At 46.9% G+C, this 25,482-nt stretch overlaps 1 protein-coding gene across 2 annotated transcripts in view; it reads right to left on the reverse strand.

The window, feature by feature from the left end:
• elmo3 (engulfment and cell motility 3) overlaps positions 1 to 23,017 on the reverse strand; it is a 248,612-nt gene extending 225,595 nt beyond the window's left edge. Inside the window, exon 1 of one of the 2 annotated variants that reach the window (XM_072518566.1) lies at positions 22,860 to 23,017. The gene's annotated coding sequence lies outside the window, so the exon portion shown is untranslated. Of the gene's footprint in view, positions 1 to 4,862; positions 4,982 to 22,859 lie in introns of those variants that run through there. The other variant, XM_072518567.1, reaches the window with a different exon arrangement.
• Between the last annotated feature and the right edge of the window lie 2,465 nt (positions 23,018 to 25,482).

Consider the following 25,482-nt stretch of genomic DNA (forward strand, 5'->3'; position numbering starts at 1 on the left):
AAGAAGCTATGGGATTTCAGCCCATGATAACAAATGGTGGCAGCAGTGACTATGCCAACCGCAGAATGGTATAAAACAGCAGCAAAAGCCTCGCGTGAAGCCCAGCAACAGTGCAGCTCAGCGGGTGAAGAACTTTGGGGCCAACCCAGTGGCCAAACCAGAGACCACAGGGTAATGCCAGCACCCTCTGACTGGCAGGACAAGCAAGACAGAAAAAAACTGCCTCGGACTGGATGAGCAATGACTACTACTTTGCTCATAGCAGAATCTTCTCAAAATATTGAGGGTCCTGGTGAAAATGTTTTCCCCGACGCCGCAGTGCCTTGGGCCTTGCAAAGAAAGAGAATAAAGGTCAGGTTAGCACTTTGTTATATGTTGTTGGGAGCATAGCAGACGATGTGCTGGCCAGACAGGGGGTGAATGAAGAGAGAATCTCCCATGAGGATATCATTGCAGCCTTTGACTCATACTTCAGTCTCTGCTATTGTTGTTGAGGGGATGAAGTTTAACTGGTGCAATCAAAAACCGGGGTGAAAAGATTGAGCATTTATCAATGAATTCTACCGCCTCGGTGAAAATAGTGAGCGTGGAACATGAAAAACCAACTTGATCAGAGTGCCAGAGTGTCCAATTATTTGTTTCCAATTAAGGGCAATTTAGCGTGGCCTGTCCATCAATCATGCACATCTTTGGGTTGTGGAGGTGAAACCCATGCAGACACGGGGAAAATGGGCAAACTCCATATGGACAGTGTGCCAGGGCCTGGATTGAACCCGGGTCCTCAGCGCTAACCACTGTGCCACCATGCCACCCTGATTCATTGGAATGTTAGATGAAAATCTCTCCGACTCCTTCGAAATTTAAGCAAAGTTGTACAACTGTCCAGTCAGGCTGAACAAGGCTTGTTCCAGTTGTGCAATTAGTGGCTTGCTAAACTGAAAATACAGTGAGGCAGCCACCAGGAAATGCCCTGAAAAGGCACCAGCCGCCATTTTCCAATGTCCCCACTGTGGCAGGAGGAAGGTCTACAGGGAGGAGAGATAGATTATCATAGAATTTACAGTGCAGAAGGGGGCCATTCTTCTGGCACTTGGAAAGAGCACCCTACCCAAGGTCAACACCTCCACCCTATCCCCATAACCCAGTAACGTCACCCAACACTAAGGGCAATTTTGGACACTAAGGGCAATTTATCATGGCCAATCCACCTAACCTGCACATCTTTGGACTGTGGGAGGAAACTGGAGCACCCGGAGGAAACCCACGCACACACGGGGAGGATGTGCAGACTCCGCACAGACAGTGACCCAAGCCGGAATCGAACCTGGGACCCTGGAGCTGTGAAGCAATTGTGCTATCCACAATGCTACCGTGCTGCCCTAGATGCCATGCCGGCATTGTGGAGTACCATGGAATCGTCTCCAGCGAGACCTCTTCTAGAAGAAGTATGTAGCCATGTAAAATGGCTGACTCCCGATTAGAATGGTCAAACCCCGATTTAAAATGGCGAACGGAAGAGGCTGATGGGAAAAGCAGCCAACAGGACTCAAACGGACAGCTGCAGGTAAAACAGTGTATTCGCCTCTGGGGAAGTCAGTCCAGACCGATACCTGCAGCCATCAACATCACAACAACCCAGCCATCTGCATTTTAATCAGCCATCCCCGGGAACAATTGCTACGAATTAGCAATTGAAAGCCGACCCAGACCTTTCGGCGCCAGCAGGGGCTAACACAAAGAAAGGTAAACGACCACCCCTCGATCAAGGAATCGCCCCATTATTGGAGCATATCGAACCAAGTGATTGGGATCAAATCCAATCACTTGGAACCAGGTACAAGGCCCGCCCCAAGAGGCGGGAAGCCCCTGGGGACTAGAAGAATAGGGGCCAAGTTCAAATCGACCCTTCTTTTCCTGCCCGCAACCGTCGAGACCCTTCTACAAGAAACCGTAAGTTTTACTCCAGCGATCGCTACCAGATAGGCGCTCCTGACTATCGACTTGTGCCAGCTTTTGAATCCCGCAGGCTCAGAACCAATTCGAAAGACCATTTGTTTCCCTGACCTGGTGGGCCATTTCCAAAGTTAAGTATTGGCCTTTAGTGGTAGGTAGTAGTCTAGAAGTAGAATTATTGTATAAGTATTTATTGCTGTATATAATAAATGATCGTTGATTTAACTTTTACTAAGCGGTGTGCTGCCTTATTAATCATTACTTGGACTTGAACCAGGTGGCGGTATCAGAAAGATACCTGGCGACTCATGAGCAAAGGTGACAGAATAAGAATAAGGAAACTAAGGCTAAAACGAGCAACAAGTAGTCAACAAAAACATGATAACAGAGCAACGGGAGTAACATGTCAGCTAGTCAATTTAATAATAATAATATTTAAGGAGACTGAATGGAGCTTAAGGATAGGAGGCCATTCAGCCCCTTGAGTTCATTCAGACATTCAGTTAGATTGTGGCTGACCTGCACCTCAACTCCATTTGCCGATCTTGGTTTCAGGTCACTTAAAACCAGGCCGAACAAAAATCTACTGAGGATCAAGACAGCTTTGGCTGAGAATGAATTCCTGTTGCCAGGTGAACTGGGCTCAGATGACTTTGGCTGCATGCTGTGGCTTGTAGTCTGCCCAAAGAATGCCCACTTGAGAGGATTGAGGCGGAGGAGGCCAATCCCAGCCCTCGTAGAGCAACGAGAGATAACTCTTTCATCAGCAGAGACTGGCGAGGGAGGGAAGGCCCAAAGAAATCACACCAGAGAGAACTCTACATCTGCGGCCTTGGTGCAAGTGTCAAAGGCAACAAAGGTCAAACACTGTCCTTAAAAAGAAGGGGTTCGATAGGCAAGACAGACTGGAGAGGTTGGGACTATTCTCCTTGGAGAGAAGAAGACTAAGAGCAGATTTGATAGAGATGTTCAAATCGTGAGGGGGCTGGACAGAGTAGATAGGGAGAAACTGTCCCTGCTCGTAAGAGGATCCATAACAAGGGTGGCACGGTAGCACAGTGGTTAGCACTGTTGCTTCACAACGGCAGGGACCCGAATTCGAATCCCAGCTTGGGTCACTGTCTGTGCGGAGTCTGCACGTTCACCCAGAGTCTGCGTGGGTTTCCGCCGAGGGCTCCGGTATCTTCCCACAATTCCCGAAAGATGTGCTGTTAGGTAATTTGGACATTCTGAACTCTCCCTCTGTGTACCCGAACAGGCGCCGGAATGTGACGACTATGGGGCTTTTCACAGTAACTTCATTGCAGTGTTAATGTAAGCCTACTTGTGACACTAATAAAGATTATTATTAAGAGAGCACAGATTTTAAGTGATTTGCAAAAGAAGTGAATGTGATGTGAGAAAAAACCTTTTCACCCAACAAGTGGTTTTGGGTCTGGAATGCACTGCCTGGAAGTGTGGGGAGCCAGGTTCAATCGAGGCATTGAAGAGAGCATTTCATGATTACTTGAATAGAAACAATGTACAGGGGTACGGGGAAAAGGCAGGAGAATGGCACTAAACTCCACACAGACAATGACCCAGGGCCAGGATCGAACGTGGGTCTTCAGCGGTGTGAGGCAACAGTGCTAACCACTGTGCCACCCCGAGGGGTCACAAATATAACAAGCATGGATAAATCTAGTAAGGAATTCAGGACACATTTCTCTCTGAGAGACTGATCAGAACGAGGAACCCACGACCGCAGTCCAAGTGATTAACATAAACCCATTTAAAGGTGGACATAAACCCATTTATAGGCAAGGGAAATGCTGTAGACAATGAGGGAGGAAGGATCAGAAGGAGATATTGATAGGATGAGAAGAGAAGTGGTTTATGTGAGCACTGGCTGCATCTAACGGCCTGTTCTGTGCGGTAAAATTCAATGTTACTCAGATGTAAAACATGAAGGTGCCAACAGACAACATTGGCATGAGGTCCTCCTAAACTCTGCTGCCCAGTCCGTATTTGTACCAGGTCCACCCATTAGCCTGATACTCACTGAGCTATACTGGTTCCCAGTTTTTAAAATAAATTTAGAGTACCCAATTCATTTTTTCCAATGAAGGGGTAATTTAGCGTGGCCAATCCACCTACCCTGCACATCTTTGCGAAACCCACGCAAACACGGGGAGAATGCGTAAACTCCACACGGACAGTGACCCAGAGCCGGGATCGAACTGGGAGTACTGATTCCCAGTTAAGCAACATCTCAATTTTAATACTCGTACCCTTATTTCCTTAGACAGCACCTTCCAAGCCTGTGACCTCTACCATCTAGAAGGACATGGGCAGCAGCCACATGGGAACACCACCACCTGTCAAAGTTCCCTCCAAGTCACTCGCTATCCTGACTTGGAAATATATCACCATTCCCTCACTATGGCCGGCTCAAATTCCTGGGATTCCATGCCTACCAGCACTGTGGGCATACCTACTCCACATAGGCTGCTGCGGTTCAAGGAGGCGGCTCACCAGCACCTTCTCAAGGGCAATTAGGAATGGGCAACAAATGTTGGCCTCGCCAGTGAGGCTCACATCCCGTGAAGGAAGAAAAAAGTAAATCTCTCCAAGGCCTCGCCGTAATATCTGTAGTCTCTCCAGCCCCCGAACCTGCAAAGATTTCTGCGCTTGCCTAATTCTGGTCTCTTGAGCATGTAACAATTAAATACTCCACCACTGCCAGTTATTGCTTCAGCTACCTGGTTCCAATGGAATACCAAGAGATCTCATTAGAGGTGATCCCACGGCATTGCGCAAACCAGACAGGGCATGTCTGTTGCCTGTGGGCCACCTTTCTGGCACAGCTGAGACATTGGAAAATGGTGGTTGGTGCCTATTCAGGTCGTTTCCTCGTTTGCTGCACTTACAGTTTTGCAGCATTCTCCACCTCTCGTTCCCTCTTTCTCTCTCTCCTCCTTTAAGGCACTCCTTCAAAACTGAGCAAAGCATTTAGCAATCTGCTTTACTCTCAGTGTAGGTGGCTCCGTGACAGATTTTGTTTTATAACACTCCTGTGAAGCATCTTGGGATGTTTTATGACACGAATGGCTAAGTAAATACACGTTGCTGTTGCAACAATCGCCATAGTGACAGTTCTACAGCCGACACTGTGACTCAGCTGGACCTGAGGGACATGGGGAGCCATGTTGTTTTGCTGTGTACTTGCCTTCAGAATGGAAGCATGGCGGCCCTCAGCCTGTGTACACGCAACTCCTTTTATCAGATCCAAATGACATGAGTCATCAAAATAAATTTCTGTTTCACAGACAAAATGCCCAATTTGTACCTCGACCCACTTAATCCACCCCTGCTGGGCCTGAATTTAAATGAGGATCATTGAGTGGAGCCGAGAACTTCTGAATGCAATCTTTTTTTTCAAACTTCTCTCTCTTGTTAAGAAAATCTAGGTGAAGGGCCAAGGTCCCCACAGCAGGACACAATCAAAGGCTGAACAAGCGCAGAGGAGGAGACAAGGTGAAATGAGAAGTGGTCAGTCGACAACAAGATTTTGAAGGCCTGTGGATTGTAGGAGGGAGGGTAGGCCGATTTGGCGGGGGGGGGGGGGGGGGGGAGAGATATGGCAAAGAACAGCACACAGATACAGATTGTGGTTAACAACAGCACATGTGTTCAAGGGACAGATTGTCCCACCTTGGGAGGTTAAAAAGAACAGAAGAGTAAAGGCAATGATATGTAAAAGACCAGAGGTAACATCCAGGTGCACCTGCACCCAGGGTGTTGTGGGACACTCCGAGCCACAGGAGGGACAGGGACATACAGATGGACTACGATTTTACACGCAAAATATTGTCACTGGTCGCGACTGTGATTGACTGAGGTGGATTGTGCTAAATAGAGCAGATTCTCTTCACAATGGAAAAGGTAGACATTTAAACAGTGTCAAATGTCTGCCCGTTTGTTTTCTATTAAAAGGAGATGATAGTTCACTGAATGGGCTCCTATGAATGGGTCGGTTAGTTCACTAAGTGGGGAGAAGCTTAAACCTCGTTCTCATCTTTTGCATCAACTTTGAATTCAGGCCAGTGTTATTTTTGGGAGTGTGCAGATGCTCCAGTCCCTGCTTCCCGCCATTGATTAGCAAACTACAATCACAGCAAAATGAGCCATCCCCCACAGAGAGACCTTCAACAACAACAATAATTTTGTTTTTGTATAGCACCTAGGATGCAGGAAAATGTCCCACAATGCTTCACAGGACCCATCATCAAACAAAATCTGACGCTGAGGCACATCAGACAGATCCCCACACATTTGGACAAAGGGTTTAATGCACTGCCCATTAAATAATGCAAACAAATGTTGCCACAGTCCCAGAGGACCATGGGCTGCTCTCCGCTACGAGAGAGAGAGCCGACTCAGGCGAGGTATAAGGTGAAAAAAATAATAGCAAATTACTACAGATGCTGGAATCTGAATCGGAATCATAAATATTAGGTAGTCAGTAATATTCTCAGGAGAAACTTCTTGACTCACAGAATGGAAAGACTGCAGAATGGACTCCCTGCAAGGGGAAGCTGAGGCAAATCGTGTAGACGCATTTAAGGCAAAGCTAAATAAGTCCATGAGAAAAGGACAGCAGTGTGCACAGAGTTAGATGAAGTGGCATGAAAGGAGGCTGGTGTTGAACTGTATAGACCACTTGGGCCGAATGGCTTCTTTCTGTGCTGTCAGACCCGAGGACATAAAGGAGACTCGGAAAGATGGAAAGAGGGAATTCCAGAGTTGAGGCCTTGGTAGATGAAGGCATGGCCAGCAATGGTGGAACTTGTTATTCAGGGATACGCAAAGGCTATAAGAGGACAGAAGGTTAGGGACATAGGACAGGGCAAGGCCATGGAGGTTTTGAACACAAGGTTGAGAATTTTCAAGTAGAGGCTTTGTTAACTTGCTGACAGCATAGGTCGCTGAGCACAGGAGCAAAAAGTGAACGGAATCTGGTGTAAACAAGGACAAGGGCAGCAAAACCATAGCTTGCCTCATGTTTACGGATGGTAAATCACGTGAGCCCAGCCAGGAGAACATTGCAATGGTCAAATCCAGACCGCGGCTGATATGTTGAGGCAGGGGCGGAGCTCGATACTCTGGCAGAGGTGCAAATAGTTAGTCTTAATGATAGATATGTGATCAGAAGCTCAGCGAAGGCAGATACGACAGCAGGGTTGCAGACAGTCTGGTTTAGCTTTAGGCAATTGTCAGGGAGAGGGATAGAGTTGGTAGCTAAGGAACAGAGTTTGGAGCAGGGACTGAACCAGTATGGCTTCAAGCTTCACAATATTTGATTGAAGGAAACCTCTGTGTATCCAGCTGTGGTGGTATGTATTAGGGGTAATACGGTACACCACGTGTTGACAGGCTATTGGTGGAGGGATGCCAGGTCCTGATAGGATCTGCCACCTATTGGACTCCACCCAGAAATGCCGGTATAAGAACCCAGCTTTTCCCTCCATTTCCCTCAGCAGCTGCATTCTGTAACCACGCTGCTGGGGATAAAGTTCTGCTTAATAAAGCCTTCAATTGACATTACCTCAACCTGCCTCGCGTCATATTGACGGTACTACACCAGCACTGGCAGAGACATTGGAGGATGGAGAGTGGTGGCGGTGTGGGAGAGCTTTGTCAGTGTATCGAGCTGGAAGGTTGGGTCGTTGAGCAGATTCAATGGGCTGAATGGCCTATTTCTGCTTCTACGTCTTATGGTCTTATGTATAGGTGAAAACTGGTGCTGTGTTTCTGGATGATGGCACCGAGAGGCACCATGTAGGTGAGAAATAGAAGAGGCAAGGGATATTTAATTGGAGTCATCAGAGGTAACAGGGCAGGAGCCGGATATTGCCTAGTTATGACTGCTTTGATAACAGACTAAGTGCTTTTGGGGGGGGGGTTGAGGGGAGTGCTGACCTCCTGAAGGCTGCAACTTGCAGACGTGGAAGGGAGCTGCTCATTGTCTTGAGGAAGCAGCAATTCTATGGGAACAATGGTCAAAACGGAAGAGAAAGCAGAACTGCTTACTGGTTTCTCTGTCACATACAGTGGCTCCAGGAGCCACCTGATAGCAAAAGCCAGAGTCTGCACTTTGGAAAAACGTTGCAAGGAGTCTCAAAATATATCAAGATTTTCCACCCAACTCTATCCTGCCCAAGAATACTTGTCATCGAAAATGGGACAGAGGGAAGGTTTATTTTTGTCAGTCACGACTCAGTTAGTAGTACTCTCACCTCCTATTCTGAAAGACATAGGTTCAAGTCCCACAGCAGAAACCTCGGCACAAAATTTAGGCTGACAATCCAGTATCATGCTGAGGGGGTGCAGCCGTGTCAGAGAAGCTGCCTTTAAGTGTAGACGTTAATTAAGGCGCCCCCTGCCCTCTCGCGGATGCAAAAGATCCCATGGCCTTATTCAAAGAAGAGCCTTGGAGTCTCCCCCACATTCCTGGCCGATATTTTTCTCTCAATACATAACTAAAAGCAAACAATCGCCATTTTCACTTTGCTGTTTGTGGGATCATGCTGTGTGTTTCCTACAGTGACCACATTGCAAAAATACTTCTTTGGCCGTCAAGCACTTGGGGATGACCCAAAGTCATGAAAGGCGTTAATAAATGCTGGTCTTTTTTAAAAATCCATGAGGGAATGAGGTGGAGAGTCGGGGCCTGTTGTGGTACGAGGAGACATCTCCACAATTAAAATGGGAGCTAAAAATGGAGACCAGGTAAATGAGGAAGTACCAGTTGGGTGATGCCAGTTTGGGTTTTCATAGAGGAAGCAGAGCGGGAGGAAGATTGGGCATTCCACTTGTGAGAATTTCAAAACAAACAATGCGACAAAGCAGGACCAAGAGTCAATGGTCTTCATTTCAACACAGGAAGGATTTAGGATGTAATTCTTTGCGTGCTCGTATCTACAACTGCCTGATAAACACTGCTAACAAGTTCACGATTGCTCCAAATATCTTTGATGGTGTATTTGTAGAAGATACGAGGGCTCTGCGTCGTGCCAAACATACAATTGGGATTTGTGGGTGCTTCACAGGAAATTCCCTTTACTTAATCACGGAAAAACTTCATAAGTGTTTTGTAGACAAATGCACAAATCATTCCTGACATAATACGATTCCATGAATTGGATGGCCTGTTGACTTTTTGGTCACGTTGATAGAGGGAGGAAATGAGCTGGAATGCTGGAATATTGTCGTTATCCTTCTGATAACCATGGCTTATTTAGACCCATAGCTGCGCATATGGGGACAGATAGATTTGTATAATGCCACCAGCAAAAGGTAGCTCCTCTGCTATTGAGCAGTACGTACTATCAACAAGATGTACTGCAGGAACTCACCAAGGCTCCATTGACAGCCCCTTCCAAACCCATGACACGACCATCTAGAGGGACAGGGGCATCAAATAAATGACAACACCTGCAAGTTTGCCTCCAAGTCACTCTCAGTCTTGACTTGGAAATATATCGCCGTTCTTTCACTGTCGCTGGGGCAACATCCTGGAACTCCCTCCCTAACAGCACTATGGATGTACCTACACCACAAGCGATTCACGAAGACAGCTCACCACCACCTTCTCAAGGGTAATTAGGGATGGGCAATAAATGCTGGCCCTGCCAGTGATACCCACATCCCGTGAAATAAAATAAAATTCGCAAAGCGGAGCCCAGATCCACAACATCTCAACTCAGAAGATAAGTGGACCAAGTTGGCGCCAAGAGGGAGGAGAGCTAGAGGCCGGGATTAACCGTCATGGGTGGGATTCTCCGTTACTGAGACTAAGTGTTTTTTGATTTGATTTGATTTATTATTGTCACATGTATTAGTACACTGAGAAAAGTATTGTTTCTTGCACGCTGTACAAACAGTGCATACCGTACATAGGGAAGGAAGGAGAGACTGCAGATTATAATGTTACAGTTATAGCAAGGTGTAGAGAAAAGATCAACTTAATACGAGGTAGGTCCATTCAAAAGTCTGATGGCAGTAGGGAAGAAGCTGTTCTTGAGTCGGTTGGTACGTGACCTCAAACTTTGGTATCTTTTTCCTGACGGAAGGAGGTATGTCCAGGGTGCGTGGGGTCCTTAATTATACTGGCTGCCTTTCTGAGGCAGCGGGAATTATACACAGAGTCAATGGATGGGAGGCTGGTTTGCATGATGGACTGGGCTACATTCACGACCTTTCGTAGTTTCCTGCGGTCTTGGGCAGAGCAGGCTCCATACCAAGCTGTGATACAACCAGAAAGAATACTTTCTATGGTGCATCTGTAGAAGTTGGTGAGGGTCGTAGCTGACATGCCAAATTTCCTTAGTCGTGTTGACGCTAATGCAGAATTTGTGGACTTTCACGACAGAACTGGTCCACACCTGGACTGATTCTGCTACCTGGACCAATTCTGCTACTATTAAGGGGCTAGCATCAGTGCCGCGTGGAACACAATTGATTCCAATGAAAAACGGTGTGGGATTCATCGGATCCATGATTGACACTCGGGAGGCTGACACATTACAATCCCCACACACAGTCATCCCAGCCAACAAGATGGCACTGGTTGTGCTGGAGCATGCCCATACAGCTGATGGGTCGGCTGGGGCCAGAGGGCACCTGGGAGGCGGGGGGAAGGGGGGGGGGGGCCCTGGGGGGACACCTGTACGACACTTGGCATTAAGTTCACAATGGGCTGGTGGTGGCATGTGCAGCTGCATGTCTGCCTTGCCAGCTGTGGCAATGGTGTTCCATGCCCGTCCAGTCCGACCCCACAGCCCACCTCTTGGCCACACCCCGCTACTCCCCCCGGCCCTGGCAGAAGCCCTCTGGCTAACAGCACAACTGTCAGCAAACTCTGGCGATGTTGGGCACTTTCTGTACTCCCACAGCAGCCACGACGCCAGTTTCACAATTTTTAAAAGCACAAGTGAACAGCGCCGTCAGGAACTTGGGCCTTTGGAGGCGGAGCATTGGGGAGGCCCCGGAGAATGCCGGGTTGGGCCAGCTAATGACATACAAACAGTATTTACTACACGTGTGTTCCAGACACATTGCCGCCACTGTCGAGATGATGGAGAATTGTGATTTGGCGTCAAATCGGTGCCTGCCGCGATTTGGCCGTCGGAACTTATTCTCTGCCCAAGCGCCTTTCCCAATTTCGGCATCAGCAAACAGAGAATTCCGCCCCACATGTCTGCATTTCAGGTCAATGGAATAACATGGAATCAAATCACAACATATAGAGAGAGGCCAGCTAGCCCATCACACCTATTCTGGATCTTTGGATCAGCCCCACTTCTCTTGCACTCTCCCCAAACATACATTTTGTTCTTGCTCCATTATCCTGTAAATGATCCTTTTTTAACTATTATTTTCCCCTATTCATTGGATGTGGGCATGGCTGGCCAGCATTTGTTGCTCATTCCTATTAGGCCATTTCAGAGGGCATTTTAAGAGTCAACCACATTGGGTCTGCAGGCCAGACCAGGTAATGATGGCAGATGGGTCTTTATGACAATCAACAATGATTTCATGGTCATCATTAAACTTTCAATTCCAGATTTCTTTTATTGAATTCAAATTTCATCATCTGCTGTGGTGAATTCTGAACTCGGGTGACGCTGACATATCACCACACAACCCATATATGCCCATTTCTTTTGACGGCTCTCATTAAGTCTTATCCCACCAGATCATGAACTATGAAAAAAATGTTTCACCTTCGCTCTGATTCTCATCTCTCTGGCGTCTGGATACTGACTCTTCTGCGAGTGAAAGCAGTTTTCATCTTACATTAGCAAAACCCTATCATATTTCAACACCTCCAGCAAGTTTGCCCCTTAGCCTCCTCTGCTCTAAGGAGTACAAGCCCGGTTTCTCCACATTAACTGAAGTCTCTAATCTCTGGTCCCATCCTAGTGAATCTCCTCTATACCCTTTCCAAGGCCCTGACATCCTTCCAAATGTCTCGTGCCAAACATTAGCCTCATGGACGATTTGTTAATGTTTTAGCATAATTTTCTTGCTTTTGTTCCCAGACCCATGAAAGGCGCTATATAAATGCTGGAATTCCGAGTCTCCCTCTTGCTTTGCTTCCTTTATAAAACATGGATTCGGAAATAGTTTGGGCCTTCTAATTTATCCTACTACCTGCAAATATTGGTGTGCACACATCCCACGTCTCTCTGTTCCTCTGGATTCACCAACAACGTACCGGATTTAATGTGTTTACATTTAACATCCCTTCACCGATTTGGTGAATCCGTTGGCATCCAGTAAACTTGCAATGTGGAATATTATAAATTTGGTGAGCATTATGATCAATACCCTTTTTAAAATCATAATATAAAAATAAAAATAAATTTGCTTAAACTGTGTATGACAGGCAGCCAGTGTTGTATCAATTTACTGCCCGTGACAGTTTCTAATCTTTGGGTCTGTTTTTTGCTCTCCTCCCTGGAAGCCATTAGTTATGAAGATGTACGATGAACTTTCAACAGCAGAAGACCTCGCAGGTTCTATTCTGACACACCGTCCACAACCCTCCTCGTCTCAGAGATTGAAAAGAAAGTAGGCCTCTGTCCAGGTCAGTGACACACTTTCAAACATCCCAGATGGAGTCCAGCTGAACACTCCATCTTCCATTTATCTTGTTCAACTTGGCAGCAACTCCTAACCTATGACCTCTACCACCTAGCAGGACAAACAGATACATGGGAACACCACCAGCTGCAAGTTGCCTTCACTGCCACTGGGTCAAAATCGTCCACTTCCCCTTCTAACAGCACTGTGGGTGAACCACACGGTTGAACACAGCACCACTTCTCAATGATGGGCAATGAAGGCTGGTCTTGCTAGTGATGCCCACACCCCATTAATAAATTCTGTAAAAAAAAGTTGCATCATTCAAAAGAAACAACAGTCGGCACAGTGGTTAGCACTGCTGCCTCACAGTGCCAGGGACCCCGGTTCGATTCTGACCTTGGGTGACTGTGTGGAGTTTGCACTTTCTCCCCGTGTCTGCGTGGGTTTCCTCCGGGTGCTCTGGTTTCCTCCCGCAGTCCAGAGATGTGCAGGTTAGGTGGATTGGCCGTTATAAATTGCCCCTTAGGGTGTCCAAATTTGTGTACAGGTTAGATGGGGTTATGGGGATAGGGTGGGGGAGTGAGTCTAGGAAGGATGCTGTTTCAGAAGGTCAGTGCTGACGTGAGAGACCGAATGGCCTCCTTCTGCACTGAAGGGATTCTATCTGTTCTACCAGTTACCTGTTGTCAGCCTCAAGATATGCCTCACTTCCAGAAGATCACACTCCCCTGGAGAAACTTGATCAAGAACCAAACATTTAAGAGCATACTGGAACATCTGCCAGTGGGCGGTAGGGAACTGCACACCATCAACCCCACATTTCTCCTACCGGTCACCCGACTGGAACACATACAGCCTTTCCATCATAGTACTTCAACATTATTGAAGTAGGAGCATTTCCCTCTCAAGGACTGAACTGTTCGAAGGGATAGGTCCATCCCCAACTTCTCAAGAGTAGGCAAGAAATGTCAGCCTTGACAACACTCCCTGCACTGACACATAAACAGACCCGGCAACACAACCTATCTGTGCTGCCGTTTAACATCCACGCGAGGAATGGTCTCGATTTTATAAGTCCATACTGTTTCCATATCGCTTCATAACCATTTCGTTCCCCCAGCTCGCCACCTTATTGTAAAACGTTGACATTGTCTCGCTCACTCCGATAGTTTTTTCCGTACCTGGGCAACACTCTGGTCTTCTCACACTCTCTCCTAAATCTTGCACATGTAATCTTCCCAGCAAGTTCGCTTTTGTACTAAGACTCCTCAAACCACTGGAAACAGTCTATTTTTAGCTGAGCTGTCACATCCTGAGAACAAACAGATTTAATTTAATTCTTTCAAGGGGTGTGGGCTTCGCTGACGAGGCCGGCATTTATTGCCCATCCCTAATTGCCCTTGAGAAGGTGGTGAGCTGCCATTTTGAACCGTGATGTGGAGATGCCGGCGTTGGACTGGGGTGGGCACAGTAAGAAGTCTTACCACATTAGGTTAAAGTCCAACAGGTTTGTTTGGAGTCACTAGCTTTCGGAGCGTAGCTCCTTCATCAGATGAGTGAAGAGGTGGGTTCCACAAACTCATATATAGACAAAATCAATGATGCAAGATGATAATTTGAATGTGAGTCTTTGCAGGTAATTAAGACTTGAAACCGCTGCAGTCCGTGTGGTGTAGGTACACCCACAGTGCTGTTAGGGAGGGAGTTCCAGGATTTTGATCCAGCGACAGTGAAGGAACGGCCAATATATTTCCAAGTCAGGATAGTGAGTGGCTTGGAGGGGAACTTCCAGGTGATGGTGTTGCCAGTGATCTGCTGCTCTTGTCCTTCTAGGCAGTGGCATTCACAGGCTTAGAAGGTGCTGTCAACAGAGCCTTGGAGAGTTGTTGCAGTGCATCTTGTAGATGGTACACACTGCTGCCACTGTTCATTGGTGGTGGAGGGATTGAATGTTTAAGGTGGTGGATGGGTGTCAATCAAGCAGACTGCTTTGTCCTGGAGAGTGAAATGAAAATGAAAATCTCTTATTGTCACAAGTAGGCTTCAAATGAAGTTACTGTGAAAAGCCCCTAGTCGCCACATTCCGGCGCCTGTTCGGGGAGGCTGGTACGGGAAGTTACGAGAGTGTTAAGTGTCTTGAGTGCTGTTGGAGCAGCAGTCTTCCAGGCAAGTGGAGAGTAGTCCATCACACTCAAGTGCCTTATAGATGATGGACAGGCTTTGGGGAGTCAGGAGGAGAGTTATTTACTGCAGAATTCCCAGTCTTTGACCTGCCCTTGCACCCATATTACTATGGCTAGTCAATTCAGTTTCTGGTCAATGGTAACCCCCAGGATGCTGATGGTGGGGGATTCAGCGATGGTAATGCCATTGAATGTCAAAACAAGATGATTAGATTCTCACTTGTTGGAGATGGTCACTACCTGGCGCTCGTGTAGCACAAATGTTACTTCCCATTTATCAGTCCATCGTCTTGAATGTCATCCACGGTCTTGCTGCATATGGACACAAACTGGCTCAGTATCCAAGGAGTCGCGAATGGTACTGAATATGATTGATCATCAGTGAACATCCTCACTGCTGACCTTATGCTGGAAGGAAGGTCATTGATAAAGCAGCTGAAGATGGTTGGGCCTCAGACACTATCCTGAGGAACTACAGCAGTGATGTCCTGGAGCTGAGATGGTTGACCTTCAACAACCACAACCATCTTCCTTTGTGCCAGGTATGACTCCCAACCAGTTGAGAGATTTCCGAGATTTCCTAGATTCCCATTGACAGTTTTGCTAGGGTTCCTCGATGTCAAGGGCAGTCACTCACCTCTGGAATTCAGCGTTTTTGTCCATGTTTGGACTAAAGCTTTAATGAGGTCAGGAGCTGGGTGACCTTGGGAGAACCCAAACTGAGAGTCACTGAGAAGGTTATTACTGAGATTAGCGCTGTCAATAACCCTTTCAATTACTTTACTGACAATTGAGAGTAGACTGATGACGGGATAGTTGGTCAGATTGGATTCTGTGAGCTGCCCCCTACCCCTGCAGTGCAGCTGTGACTACACTTCAAGTACTTCTTTGGCTGTAAAGGCTTAATGGAATCGAGAAAGGAGCTATATAAATGTAAATTCTGCTGTTTGTGTACAGGCCATACCTGGGCAATTTTCCACGTTTCCGGGTAAATTCCTGTGTTGTAGCTGTACTGGAACAGCTTGGCTAGGGGTGTGGCAAGTTCTGAAATACAAGTCTTCAGTACTATTGCCAGAATCTTGTCAGGGCCCACAGCCTTTGCAGTATCCAGTGCCTTCAGCCGTTGCTTGATATCTTGGGGGGGGGGGGGGGGATTTCAACCAAGGAGCTTTCCCATCCATCACTCTTGCACTGTAAAATGAGCGAGCTGCCTGTAACCTGGGGACATGAAGCTCTGGTTCAAAGTGCTGGCTGTGCTTTGAAGGTATTGATTGGTGTCTATGTATTTAACGCTGGGCTTATGTCTTACAGAACCAGAATGACGATAAAGAGCTTTTCTTAGCCCCAGGGCAACCTTTGGTCAACGCCTCATCCTCCTTGCTGCCCATTTCGTATTCTGCACGAGGTCATGGGAACTATCAGCTTAGAAAGAAATAGCTATCGTTTGTGTAGCACCTTTGTCACCTCATCAGGCCTTTATAGCCAGCAGTACTTCTGAATTGTTGTTAGGGCTGTAATACAGGAACAGTTGGCAGCACAAGCTCCCACAGCCAGCAATGAGATTGTGAAAAGGTTATCTTGTTTTACACTAGGGTTGTGTGATGGAAAAACATTGGCCAGGACACCAGGGGTTACTCTCCTACTCTTCAAAATTATGCCAGGGGGACCTTTCACATCCATCTCAGAGGATAGACAGGCCCTCCACCAAAACATTGTACCTCTAATCGGGTGCTTCAGTCTTTGGAGTGGGACTTGAGCGGAAGAAATAGGAGCACGAGTGGGCCATTCGGCCCTTTAGAGCTGCCCTGCCCATCAGTAAGATTATGGCTGACTTTCTTCATGAGTGTGACTGGGGAATGGCACCATAAATCTCCTGTGACGAGTCTTATGAACTCGTTAATGTTCAATTCTCTTTTCTCTCTCCACAGACGCTGCCAGACCTGCTGAGGTTTGGCAGCCTTTTCAGCTTTTATTTCGGATTCCCAGCATCTGCAGTATTTTACTTTTATCATAATTAAAGAACCACGCTTGACCTACTATTGGACCACTTGCAGCAAGACAGTTCCTGGTCCAGTCCTTGGGTCCATGAAGAGCAAGCTACTACCTTGCAACCATTCAAGAACACTGCATTCCTGCCCCCGGCGCATTTTCTGACTTCCTGTGACACACCACCTCCCATACTGGACGCCGCACCTTCAACTGTCCAGACCTCGAGTCCTGAAATTTCTCCTAAACACCTATGCATCCATCTTGATTAAAACTATCCTTGAAACCACTCGCGTTGACCCAAGTGTTTGGTCACCCATCTTTATTACTAATATTATGGGCGGTACGTTGGCACAGTAGTTAGCACTGCAACCACCGACTGTCTGTGTGGAGTTTGCACGATCTCCCTGTACCTATGTGGGTTTCCTCTGGGTATTCTGGTTTCCTCCCGCAGTCCAAAGATGTGCAGGTTAGGTCGACTTGCTATGCTAAAATTGCCCTGTAGTGTGTCCAAAGGGTAGGTGGGGTTACGGGGATAGGGCAGGGGTGAATGCCTAGGGTGCTCTTTCGCAGGGTATGGGCCGAATGACCTCCTTCTGCACTGTAGGGATATGATTCCATGATTGACATGGAAAGGGAACTGTCACCAGGGTCATTATCATCTTCACCCAAAGGTGGTGCACAATATGCCATTCTCCACTAGGAGCGCTGTTGAACAAGAATTCTCAAACTATTTTAAGCAGGAGTCAGATAGCAGCTAAAAGAATTTGGGAAGTTAGCAGGAGTGTGGTTCCAATGAAGAGAAACATGTCCACATACTGCATAGACTATGATTCACCAGATTTTCGATTTGAAAGAAGGCTAATGTTCCCCTCTGAGTTTAATTTCAGAAGGCAAGTCGGTCTTCTGAAATTCCCTCGAAGTCATTGGAACCTTCTCGAGTGGCTTCTGGCAATGCTGCAGTGAAGAACCATTCTTAGGGGACCCTTCCTCTCAAACCTCAGGAAACTAGCAGTGTTTTATTAGTCACTACTTCCTCATTTCGCTAATCCTTGCTCTTGCTTTCATTAACTACAATTGCTTTCTGAGTGACACATAATTCCAATTCTTCCTTAAAGTTTTTTTTATTTTTTACACGTATTTTTGACAGCTCCTCTCCCCTTTGTCTTTTCCCCTGCCTTGCGAATAGGGGTCAAACAGGGAGATATCACTGAAATTCCACACAATGGACAAACACGGAGCGATATCAGTGCTATCCCTCACAATGGACAAACACAGGGAGATATCACTGAAATTCCACACAATGGACAAACGCAGAGCGATATCAGTGATATCCCACACAATGGACAAACACAGGGAGATATTAGTGATATCCCACACAATGGACAAACACAGGGAGATATCAGTGATATTCCTCACAATGGACAAACACAGAGACACATCACTGATATCCCTCACAATGGACAAACACGGAGATATCACTGATATCCCTCACAATGGACAGGCACAAGGAGATATCACTGATATCCCTCACAATGGACAAACACGGAGATATCACTGATATCCCTCACAATGGACAGGCACAAGGAGATATCACTGATATCCCTCACAATGGACAAACACGGGGAGATATCATTGATATCCCTCACAATGGACAAACACAGGGAGATATCACTGATATCCCTCACAATGGACAAGCACAGAGATATCATTGATATCCCTCAATGGACAAACACGGAGATATGACTGATGTCCCTCACAATGGACAAACACGGAGATATCACTGATATCCCTCACAATGGACAAACACAGGGAGATATCACTGCTATCCCTCACAATGGACAAACACAGAGAGATATCACTGATATCCCTCACAATGGAAAAACACGGAGATATCACTGATAACACTCACATTGGACAAACACAGGGAGATATCAGTGATATCCCTCACAATGGACAAACACAGGGAGATATCACTGATATCCCTCACAATGGACAGACACAGAGATATCAGTGATATCCCTCACATTGGACAAACACAGGGAGATATCACTGATATCCCTCACAATGGACAAACACAGAGAATATCACTGATATCCCTCACAATGGACAAACACAGGGAGATATCACTGATATCCCTCACAATGGACAGACACAGAGATATCAGTGATATCCCTCACATTGGACAAACACAGGGAGATATCACTGATATCCCTCACAATGGACAAACACAGAGAATATCACTGATATCCCTCACAATGGACAAACACAGATATATCAGTGATATCCCTCACAATGGACAAACACAGAGATATCAGTGATATCCCACACCACTAGTTAGACTCTGGGAGATATTAGCAGTGTCCATAACTTCGGGCCAGATATCAGTCATTGCTTGTGTTCTTATGTGAAATTGGCCTCATTGTCACCAGAACACTGATATTATCGAGTGCCCACAATGAACCATATATGTGCAATTGGAACAGCAGACATTATGCCTAGGCAGCCAATAAGATCCAGAAAATGAAAAAAATAAACTCTGGACACCAAACTGCGGTGGGGGAAGGGGAAGGGGCAGAGAAAGGAGGAGGTGAGGGGATAAAGGGGCAGAGGAAGGAGGAGGTGGAAAGGGGCAGAGGGATGAGGGGGTGTAAAGGGGCAGAGGGGGTGAGGGGACAAAGGGGCAGAGGAAGGAGGGGGTGGAAAGGGGCAGAGGAAGCAGGGGGTGGAAAAGGGCAGAGGAAGGAGGGGGTGGAAAGGGGCAGAGGAAGGAGGGGGTGGAAAGGGGCAGAGGAAGGAGGGGGTGGAAAGGGGCAGAGGAGGAGGGGGTGGAAAGGGGCAGAGGAAGGAGGGGGTGAGCGGGTAAAGGGGCAGAGGAAGGAGGGGGTGGAAAAAGGCAGAGGAAGGAGGGGGTGGAAAAAGGCAGAGGAAGGAGGAGTTGGAAAGGGGCAGAGGAAGGAGGGGGTGGAAAGGGGCAGAGGAAGGAGGGGGTGAGCGGGTAAAGGGGCAGAGGAAGGAGGGGGTGAAAAGGGCAGAGGAAGGAGGAGGTGCAAAGGGGCAGAGGAAGGAGGAGGTGGAAAGGGGCAGAGGAAGGAGGAGGTGGAAAGGGGCAGAGGAAGGAGGGGGTGGAAAGGGGCAGAGGAAGGAGGGGGTGAGCGGGTAAAGGGGCAGAGGAAGGAGGGGGTGAAACGGGCAGAGGAAGGAGGAGGTGCAAAGGGGCAGAGGAAGGAGGAGGTGGAAAGGGGCAGAGGAAGGAGGAGGTGGAAAGGGGCAGTGGAAGGAGGGGGTGAAAAGGGCAGAGGAAGGAGGGGGTGAGCGGGTAAAGGGCAGAGGAAGGAGGGGGTGGAAAGGGTCAGTGGAAGAGGGGTGGAAATTGGCTGTGGAGGGGTGGGTGAGGAAGGAGTGTGAATTGGATTGGAATGGGATAGGGTGTAAGGGGGAAGAGATGAAATGGAGGGAGGGTAATAGAGGCAGGGAGCTGGATGGGATGTTGCAGACTGTGAACATAGAACAGTACAGCACAGTACAGCCCCTTCAGCCCACAATGTTGTACCAACCATTTATCCTAATCTAAGATCAACCTAACCTACACCCCTTCAATTTACTGCTGTCCATGTGTCTGTCTAAGAGTCGCTTAAATGTCCCTAATGATTCTGACTCCACCACCTCTGCTGGCAGTGCATTCCACGCAACCACCACTCTCTGTGTAAAGAACCTACCTCTGACATCTCCCCTATACCTTCCTCCAATCACCTTAAAATTATGTCCCCTCGTGACAGCCATTTCCGCCCTGGGGAAAAGTCTCTGGCTATCCACTCTATCCATGCCTCTCATCACCTTGTACACCTCTATCAAGTCACCTCTCTGCCTTCTTCGCTCCAGTGAGAAAGGCCCCAGCTCCCTCTTCATAAGGCATGCCCTCCATTCCAGGCAGCATCCTGGTAAATCTCCTCTGTACCTCTCCAAAGCATCCACAACTATCCCTGATCGGCCCTACTCTCACTCTGATCATCCTCTTATTTCTCACAAAAGTGTAGAATGCCTTGTGGTTTTCCCTAATCCTTCCCGCCAGGGCTTTTTCATGCCCCCTTCTAGCTCTCCTCAGTCCATTTTTGAGTTCCTTCCTGGCTACCTTGTAGCCCTCTAGAGCCGAGTCAGATCCTTGCTTCCTTAACCTTATGTAAACTTCCTTCTTCCTCTTGACTAGAAGCTCCACTTCTCTTGCCATCCAAGGCTCCTTCACCTTACCATTCCTTCCTCATCTTAGTGCGACAAAACTATCCAGCATTCACAGCATGTGCTCCTTAAACAACCCCCACATTACTGTTGTGCATTTCTCCAAGAAAAATTGCTCCCACTTTATGCTCCTCAGCTCCTGTCTAATGGCAGTATAATTTCCCCTCCCCCAATTAAATACCTTCCCATACTGTTTGTTCCTATCCCTCTCCATGACTATGGTAAAGGTCAAGGAGTTGTGGTCACTGTCACCGAAATGCTCTCCCACCGAGACATCTGGCACCTGGCCTGATTCGTTGCCGAGCACCAAGTTCAATATGGCCTCCCCCCTAGTCAGCCTATCTACATATTGAGTCAGAAATCCTCCCTGTACACTCCTGACAAAATCTGCTCCATCCAAACCATTTGCTGTAAGGAGGTTCCAGTCAACATTAGGGAAGTTGAAGTCACCCATGACAACAACAGTTACTTCTGCACTTTTCCAAGATCTCCCACCCAATCTGTTCCTCTATTCTCTGCTGCTATTGGGGGCTCGATAGAAAACTCCCAATAAAGTGACTGCTCCTTTCTTGTTTCTGACTTCCACCCATACTGACTCAGTAGACAAACCCTCCTCAACTACCTCCTTTTCTGCAGCTGTGGTGCATTTCCTAATTAACAGTGCCACTCCCCCTCCTCTTTTACCTCCCTCCCTATTCTTCTGAAAACATCTAAACCCCGGAACATCTAACAACCATTCCTGCCCCAGTGAAATCCATGTCTCCGTAATGGCCACAACATCATAGTTCCAAGTACTGTTCCATGCTCCAAGTTCATCTCCGTTATTCCTGACACTCATTGCATTGAAACAGACACACTTTAACCCATTCCACTGAGTGCAACTTTGCCCCATCAACTGTCTATCCTTCCTCACCGACTCGCTGCATACTATTTCTGCCTGTTCAACAGCTACCCTATCCTCTGATCCATAGCTCTGGTTCCCATCCCCCTGCCAAACTAGTTTAAACCCTCCCAAAGAGCTCTAGCAAACTCCCACCCAAGATATTGGTGCCCCTCCAGTTTAGGTGCAATCCGTCCTTCATGTACAGGTCCCACCTTCCCCAGAAGAAGTCTGGATGGACAGCTGCCAGTGGATGGGGAGGCACACAGACCAGCTCACACCCATCCTGTATAAACAAGCACCTTGAAACTAGAGTACACAGTCAGTTAAAAAAAATATAGAGATTACGGAGTGACTAACACCTGAAATATTACCAGTGACCTGTCAGTACAAGGGACCACCATATCGAAATACAAACCTTTCAAACAAGACCTTGCCCTTCCCAAATACCACATCCTGGACTCAATATTCCATATGATCCCGCAGACAGAATGTAGTCCCAATCCAGCTCAAAACACAATTATTTGAGTAATAGTCACTCAGGAACGGGCACCGACAAAGAAATTAATGGTTCAAGAGAGACGAGAGTTAAAGAAAGACTTTTCAAAACTTGTTTAAAAGGTTTTACAGCTCAGAAGAAACTTTCCCAAAGTTAGGATTCTTAAGAAAATGTTTGGGCAGCGCCCACCTGGAAGTAACCTGATCCTAATTTCCAATCTATAATTCCTGACCCAGTCTCACTCACACACATACACGCTCTCTCTCTCACTCGCCGCCTTCACTTGGAGGAAGTTAAGTTCATTTCGCAGGCAAAGTGAAACAGTGATTTGCGCTGCCCCCAGGTACAACTTTTTCTCTCTCCACCCGATTCCCAGGCCGTGTTTGACCCTCTTTCATCTCCTCCTGATCCGATTCAAGGAGCATTTAAACTCTGGCTTCCAGAAAGAGCCCCCCCCCCCCCCCCCCCCCCCAGGAGTGAAGTTTCTTACCGGATTCTGGGTGTCAGCACAGACGGAGAGAAGTGCAGAAAGGCAGCCAGCGGTGCAGGCAAGGACGGGAAAAGTTTGCCAATAAGTTTGGAGCCCAGATACTGCAGGGAATTAAGTCCTCCCGGGACTGGCACTCGGCTTCCGGGTTAGAAACTGACACAGGCCAACTCCTCCCGCAGGAAACTGAGTGAGTGTCAGGCACTGGGAGAGACCCAGCATACACACACATACACTCTGACCCAAACTTACTGTCACACACGCACAGGAGCTCTCAGCTGTGTCTGGAGAGAGGACACAGACAAATCTAACCACAACCACGCAGACACACATGAATTTATTTTTAAAATTCATTTTGGAGGGATGTGAGCATCACTGGCTAAACCAGCATTTATTACCCATACCTAATTGTCCCGGAGACGGTGGTGGTGAGCTGCCTTTGAACCGCTACAGTACAAGTGGTATAGGTACAGCCACAGTGCTGTTAGGGAGGGAATTCCAGGATTATGACCCAGCCACAGTGAAAGAGGGGTGATATATGTCCACATCAGGGTGGTGGGGAACCTCAGGGGCTGGGTGTTCCCAGGTATCTGCTGCACTTGTACGTCTAGTTAGTAATGGTAGTGGTTTTCGAAGGTGCTGTTGAAGGAACCTTGGTGAGTTCCTGCAGTGCATCTTGTAGATGGTACATGCGGCTGCCACTGTGCTTCGGTGGAGGGTTTGAATATTTGTGGAAGGGGGAGCAATCAAACGGACTGCTTTGTGCTGAATGGTGTTGAGCTTCTTGAGTGTTGTTAGAGCTGCACTCATCCAGGCAAGTGGAGAGTATTCCATCACACTCCTGACTTGGGCCTTGTAGATGGTGGACAGGCTTTGGGGGGGTCAAGAGGTGAGTTACTCACCACAGGATTCCTAGCCGTTGACTTGCTCTGGTAGCCACAGTATTTATATAGCTAGTCCGGTTCCGTTTGTCGTCCATGGTAACCCCGGGATGTTGATTGTGGGGGATTCCGTGATGGTAATGCAATCGAATGTTAAGGGGAGATGGTTTGATTCTCTCTTATTGGAGATGGTCATTGCCTGGCACTTGTGTGGCGCGAATGTCACTTGTCACTAGTCAGCCAAACCTGCATATTGTCCAGGTGTTGCTGAATTTGCACGTGGACTACTTCAGTGTCTGAGGAGTTGCGAATGGTGCTGAACATTGTGCAATCATCAGGGAATATCTCCACATCTGACCTTATGTTGGAAGGAAGGTCCTTGATGAAGCGGCTGAAGATAGTCGGGTCTAGGTCACTACCCCGAGGAACTCCTTGTTAGGATCCTCGACGAGACCCAACTTATAATTTGTATAACTGTGAAGAAAGGATGCTTCACCCCAGGAGTGATATCTCTGACCTATGGGTATCTTTTATGGTAAAACAAACTTTATTTTAAACACAAAAGCAATCACATTAGCAACAAGGTAACAACCTTTCAGTTAATAGTTCAAACAGTTCTTAAATAAACAGAACATCTTTAACTTGCTCCCTACACCTGCAATTATACATTCCAATTAAACAAACCAATATAGTTCAAAGGTCACTTATAAATAAAGTTGACAAGCAGGTTTCTCAGTGCAAAGACCTTGGAGAGAACATAGCAAGATGCAGACTTGTCTTCTCAGGCTAAAATCCTATAGCAAACTGCAAAACTCCAGGCAGACCTTGCCCCACCTCTTAATTACATCTTAAGGCACCCTTCAGTCTCCTTCCACTAAGATGCTCCAGGACTTGTTTATCCAGGACTAAGCACCATCCTTCTTAAATTATTTACATGCCATGGATCCTCCAAAATCAAAACAATGTTCCATTAGCCATCTATCTGTAAACAAGTAAATATTTTAAAAAATAATAAACCTTTATGACCCCTTAATCACAGTTTTAGCAGACATACTGCCTGCATGTAATTTAACAACATTACTGCAACAAATCTAAAAATAATATATACCAACTTCCTACATTCATCACACCCCCCTTAAAAAATGAACCAGCAATATGAAAAGATGCCTTCATTTTCCAAAGCCTTTACTACTTTAAATAAGGGAGCAACACTTACCTTAGCTACTCTCTTCCTTTTTGTATACCTGGAGAAGCATTTACTGTCTGTTTTTATATTTTTTGCTAGTGTACTCTCATTTTATTTTCTACCTCCTAATATTGTTAGGCACCCTTTTCTGATTTCTGAAGTGTTCCTATTTGTCTGGCTTGCCACGAGCAAAAACATAGGATCTTGGAGCAGGATAAGGCAGTTCAACCCCCTCCCCCCGAGCTTCCATTCAGTAGAACATATTTGCAGTATCGCACACTATTTCTTTCATTTTGATACCATCTTTAACTCCTTAGTTAGTTATGTTTGCTGCATCCTTCTCATAGGCTGGGTGTTTATACTGGTATATGGATTTGTACGTGATCATGTGGCTGTGATTAGATTAGATTCCAGTGTCTAACTCACTCCTGGGTATCCATTATTCTATATATAAACCATCTGAACCCCTCAATTAGATTCCAGTCAGTAACTCACTCCTGGGTATCCATTATTCTAAATGTAAACCATCGGAACCCCTCGATTAGATTCCAGTCTGTAA

Source organism: Scyliorhinus torazame, chromosome 10 (genome assembly GCF_047496885.1).
Source record: "Scyliorhinus torazame isolate Kashiwa2021f chromosome 10, sScyTor2.1, whole genome shotgun sequence".
Taxonomy (NCBI): domain Eukaryota; kingdom Metazoa; phylum Chordata; class Chondrichthyes; order Carcharhiniformes; family Scyliorhinidae; genus Scyliorhinus; species Scyliorhinus torazame.